The 6,000-nt window shown below is 41.5% G+C and overlaps 1 long non-coding RNA gene across 1 annotated transcript in view; it reads left to right on the top strand.

Annotated features, from left to right (window-relative positions):
- The first annotated feature begins 588 nt into the window (after window positions 1–588).
- Window positions 589–6,000, top strand: part of LOC137147371 (uncharacterized) — a 45,852-nt gene continuing 40,440 nt past the window's right edge. Inside the window, exon 1 of the long non-coding RNA XR_010918197.1 lies at window positions 589–851. This is a non-coding gene — a long non-coding RNA (uncharacterized lncRNA). The remainder of the gene's footprint in view (window positions 852–6,000) is intronic.

The raw sequence follows: 6,000 nt of genomic DNA, 5'->3' as shown, positions 1-6,000 counted from the left end.
AAACATAGGGAGGAAAGAGATTTACGTTTCAAATTTCTAAGGGGTTATTGTAGCTGGTGAAGGGGTACGAAAGGATTTTAAAGTACTTTTCAAACTGGCCTTTAATAGTAAGTTAAAAAGTCATTCTATGTGCGTTGGCCCTTCAGTAACTGCAAATAGATTTTTTTTGTTAGCTTTGATTAAGAGCAGGCTGAAAATTGTATTGAAATAATATAGATGTGGCCCTGCAAAGGGAGTCAATAGTGTTGTTATACCCTGTTGGACAGAGTTTCAGCCCCACTAAATACCTAAATAGTGTTTGGAGGAGAGCGGGCTGAATAACTTGCAGTGAAAACTGCTGTTGTCAAAGTTTGCTTGTTTTGCGACCCCTAAAAATGCTCATGAAACAGAAACAATTGCATTTGTGGTTTGAGCCGTTTCTCAGCTGAAGGATGGATGTAAAATGTTGTGTTTGGGATGACTGTGAAAGAGGTTGGCTGGCTGTGATTGGTCACAATCACATGACATTGATTTAGCTTTCCTGGTTGGCTGCTGAGGCTACTTCAAGTGGTCAGGAGGGTTAAACAGAGCCATTTTGACTTCCTCTCTTGGAGGGAGTGGCTGTATTTTAGGTGTGGTCTTTGAGTCAGCCAGATAAACTACCAGTAGCAGCCTCAGGCAGCAGCTCTATGCTGGAGCCTGGGAGAGGGCTTAGCATGCTTTCCACCTGAACCCCAACTAGAGTTCAGGGAGCAATGGCCCTACTTGGCAACTCCTCATGAGGACCCCAGAGGAGAGAGAAAACCAGCCGCCAAAAATACCCGACGTGAATAAGAGGCCACTGGTCCTTCCCTGCAAGAAGACAACACCAGGTAGGGCGAGGTAGTTGTGGGGGTGGGCAAAGGGCAGTGGGCCCGGTGGGATGCTGCACAGCTCTGATGAGCATGCGAACCCAGACCCTTTTGGAGACTTCACAGTCCTTGGCTGTACTGGGACGGGTTTGGAATGTGCTTTTTTAGTTTGTCTATGGTATGGGGAGGCCGCTTTGTTGCCTGCTCTCATGTGTAGCTTGGGTATGCCGATAGGTTTGGACTGTTTTTATTCTGCTCCCCTGGTAGCCATAGTGTATAAATCAGGCAGGCTCTGGGCACACCCTGGGATCCTGGTGTGAAACAGGCTGGTTTATCTGCTGCCCAGCTAGAACAATAGCCATTATACCCTTAACCTAAACTCACCTGTCTTGCTGTGGAGGCCCCACGTTCTGGTTTAATAACGACACGTAGCTCTTACCAAGGTTTAAAGCTAGCTCTCTTCTTTGGTTGGCGTGTGTAGGACACGGGACAGAGCTCCATGGTTCATCAAGGGCTGTTACCAGAGTGATTATATCTCTGGCTACTTCTGTCCTCCCAGGACCGCCTGTGCAGCTCTGGATGTCTGAATGCATGTGTGTAGAAATGCGTGTGACTCAGTGTTGTTCTGTGGCTCTTGCTCTCTCCCCTTCGAAAGCTGTCAGCAGCAGAGAGGGCAAGCCTAGTAACGCAGTGCAAAAGACGGACTGTGTGGAAATTGCAGTATTTTGAATTAGAAATCAATTGCTTGCGTTATGCCTGGGAATGTTCTGGGCCCTCAGAATGTCAAAGAAAATGGAAAGGTTGAGCAGGTGAAAAACTTAGCACAAAATTCCAGAGAAACATCTTTCCCCAGCTTTCCCCAGCCTGCATGTTTACAGTAGCGGCCAATCCCCCTGGGAGCAGAAGTTGCCTACTTCTCTGTGCCTTGCGTTGCTGAAAGGTAAAGTGAAAAGGAAGGGAACTGTTTGAGATCCCAAATCATATTATGTGGAAACATCAAAAAGAATTATTTAAAAACAAAATAGTTGAGAGGATCATTTCCTTTGCTATTTACCATACATGCCAAGACTCCGCTTTTATCCTACAATCATTAGTATGGTTGTGCCTGATCCATCTATTAAAACCAAAAGAAAGATTGCCTATTAAGACCTATGGAAAAACTGCCACTGGGAGTTGGACTGAGGCTGTTGAAATCAGCGGCGATCCACCCACGCAGCACAACTTGCAGGATTAGGGCTGTAGATTGCAAACTCATTGGGGCAGGGACTGTCTGTTATGTGCATTGTAGATCATTGAATACATTTGTCAGCACTTCACAAATAATGACTAAGACCAATGTAAGGAGGAAATCTCTCCACTCAGCCTTAGGTGTTTCTGATCTCAAGTGCTGAAAGAAACACAGAGCCCTGAGCTCTCAGGACGTGGCAAGTGAGTAGAAGGAAAAATCATTTAACTTCCCCTTTAAATCCAGGCATAATCTGTATTTGCTGGGCCTTGTGAAATATTTGAGTTCTTGATTTTAACTTTATTATTTTTGGGAAACCATCTTGGGATGCATGGCATGAAAACACTTTATATACGTGGTAAGGATTTGATTGAATTTCTTCTTTCATCTGTTTTCCATTATAAACCAGACTAATTGCAGTGAGATTCTCTATGGCAAAAGTAGCAATAATAATAATTAATATTGGAGTGGAAGAATAATACTTTGGGAAGTGAGAGTTTGGAAGTGTTCTCACTTTACAGTAACTGTAAAAACAGGCAATGAACAGTTTTAAAAATGATTTATGATGAGAAGTGGTAAAGCCCAGAAGTCGTCATGGTAACAGGATTTAACTGACACTATCAAATTTTTGAAGCTCTCAAATTTGACCTGTTTGTTGGGCCTGATTCTCATTGACATAAAGGCTCCTTTAAACCAGTCAGATATTACATTGACAGCTACTTTATGGCCCCTTTTAACTTCCAGAGTGGTGCAAAGTGGCTTTAGTGTTTGAGAGTCTGTTTAACTTTGTGTGTGATTAAAAAAAACAATTCAAACAAATCCCTCCCTCCCCTTCTTTTAAAAAAAATTACTTCCAGTAGCCCAGGCCCAAAAAACACTATGCAGAGAACAGCCCTAAAATAACCAATCTATGTCTGTATTCATTAAGGAAAACTAGAGTTAAGAAAACTGATTTAATTTTCACATGTTCAAGGGGTTTATACTGGCATTTGAGATAGAAGGAAGCTATACCAGTTTACTACCAGATCTAACAAAGCACTTATTCATGTTCTTAACTTTAAGCAATGAAGCAATCCCACTGATGTCCAGGGGCCTAGCACAAGTGTAAAGTTTAATATGTGTGTAAGGTTTTGCAGGATCGGGACTTTAGGAAAAAATCCCTTGGTGGGGTCTTTTTACACTATAGGCCCAATAAGGGTTTTCTTCCTTCTTTGTCATCCTTTCTCCTCTTCTCTCTTTCTGTCATTTTTAGAATGGGATTGGTGGTGCCATGTTTCCATGTGCACAGACTTGTCGTGAGTTATTCTTTTATTTAAACTAGTTAGTCTGTTATCTTCCTCCTCTGACTTTAAGTGCTCGATCAACCAGAACCTAAAAGAAACACATTGTCTCTCTCCAGGCATTGTACAAAAAAAAAAAGGGGGGGGGGGGTAACTTTAAAAATAATTTTGATTAGATCTGAGGGTTTCTTTTTCCATGTCTACACAGATATTGATGAAGGAAGTAAAAGACGAGCCCTTTTAGGAACATGATATTTTGCTATGATCTACCCCATGATTAATGAGTGGGAAAATGCTTGTAACTTAGAGATAAAGCTATCATAATGCACAGCTTGTGTAGTATATGCATGTGTGAAACTTTGGCGTGGAATGTAAACACCACGTTCAGCTTATGTTTGTATCAATGACATAAAACAGGCATTGATCCTGGTTCTGCCGCTCACAAAGCTCCTGCTTCATACCGAAGGCAAAACTCCCATTTACTTCAATGGGATCAGTGTGGGCCCCAGAATTTTGTTTTTTGGGTTTTTTTCCCCAGAGAGACCCAGTCAACCTGTTTAGGCTTTCTTTGGTATAAGATCTACCTGAGCTGTTTCAAAGGCACCTATTACAGAAATATTTAAGAGCTGGACAGCAACTGAATTTAGCACTGACCATGCCCAAAATGGCAATATTCTGTCTCTGTTGTTCCCAGCGTAAATATGTGAGCATCAGTATTTTGTGTTCATTTCTTAATGACATACCGTTCTCATACACGTGTTGACATCAGTGTAAGCTGTTGAGCAAAGCAGGAAGGAAATTGAAATGGCATGTTAATTTCAAAGTCCTTTATCAGCATGCGGGAAGAGGACAAAGTTTGCCAGATGAAAAGTGACAGAATGAGCAGGGACAGATCTCATAGTTTAAAACCTCCAAGACTCCAAATAAGAAACAAATGAGCAATTTTTAAAAGGAATAGGAAGTCCTTACATGGTGTTTCTTTAATACAGACGTCTGCCCGGTATTTTCTATTGTCTGAGAAATGTAATGTTAGAAGTGCTTTCCTTAGATTAATGTAGGAATCGAATGGCCCATTCTTTACCTTATAAGGTGTTGCTGCATTTTTTTATCCTTTTCATGTTGTATGTATCAAACATGCCTCTCCTTTCGCTGGTCTGTTCTTTGCATGATTGGCTGAATTTCAAACCCTCATGTTACAAGAACAACCTCTGATCCACATAGTGCAGATAGATGGGACTGAACTGCAGAGGTGGTATCCAGATGTGAACACCCCCAGTGCTCAGGGTTCTTTGGAGCTGTGGTTTTGGTTTGGACCTGCCTCTAACTTTATCAGAACCACAAAAACTTCACACTCTAAAATTCCATTCACACACAACAAGTCATGAACATAAAAACTTTATAAGTGGACCTAAAAAAGCATCATAATGAGCTCAATCCTCAACATTATGGCTACATCAGTGGTCTCGGGTATTTTTATGTTTGGACTCCAATCCTCTTTGTAGAGACCACTATCGGGTCCTGTGTCCTAATAGGTGAGTGAGTGGTCACCTTCTGCTGGATGTTACGCTCTTCCTTCAGTATAAGTACTAGTCAGTGAACAATAGGACATTCCCTCATTGGCAGAGAGCTGAACTAGACGATATAACAGGTCCTTTCTCACTCTCATAGCTATGAATCTGTGATACTGCTAGATTGGAATGTATGGAAAGAGACCAGAACCAGTTACGGGAGAATAAAATTACTTTGTTTGTTCTGGAGCTATACTGAAGTATGAAACATTTACAAAGTCATCAGAGATATGTGTATTGTAAAACAAAGTCATCTACTGACATGATACGTTTGACTAAATTCAAAATCCTTTATGACCCGTTCCATTTGTGTTCCCTTTTCCACTCTTATTGTTTACTTTGGCTGCTTTTTTAACTCAATGGATTAGGATAAATTTAGGAATGGGTTGTTGGGTTTTCATCCTCTCCTCAGAAAAGAGCTGACTAATTTTGCACAGCCTTTTGCACAGCACTCTGAAGACAGCAGAGAGTATCTTTTGGACATGTGTGAAATCAGAGGGATTCCAGATATGTATTAGTGCCACATGACAAGCAGGTGCACAAAATCTTCAATGTTCTGGGAAAAGAAACTTCCACTGAGCGCTAAGGTCTCCCTCTTCTAAAACAGAGATGATCCGGAAGCAATGTAATAGCATTGTGCACAGATAGCTGTGGAAAGGTTATGCAGATCAAATGAACTTCCAGCATCTACCCTTTGTGGCTTTTTGCCTTGATTCCAAGGAGGAAACCATGTATGTCAAACTCATTAGCCTGAAAATATGGCAAGTGACCCCCAGACATGCAGTTTTTGCCTTCACGAAACTATTTTAAATACGGTTGTTGAGTACCTGTTCAGTCAAATCTAGTTGATCAATACTTGATTTAGCTGTAGCTCTGGTTATATCTATTCAGATTTAAGTGGATGATAGCAGCCTGTGTGGTAGTGATAGCTAGCTACTGATCTGATCTACCTTAACTCGAGAGAAAAGGTTCATTGGGATGCAGTTGATGGGAGTCATAACTTGGCAAAGACTATAGGATTGGGTCCATTATTTCCGAACACCCCAGGCTTCCCTCTGCATCTGAGGCTGCATGTGTGTTTCATTATTTCCTCCTTC

Source organism: Emydura macquarii, unplaced genomic scaffold (genome assembly GCF_026122565.2).
Source record: "Emydura macquarii macquarii isolate MOO-44397 ecotype Brisbane River unplaced genomic scaffold, CSIRO-AGI_Emac_v2 contig_554, whole genome shotgun sequence".
In the NCBI taxonomy this organism is placed as follows: Eukaryota; Metazoa; Chordata; order Testudines; family Chelidae; genus Emydura; species Emydura macquarii.
This window is presented reverse-complemented; position numbering and strand designations above follow the sequence as displayed.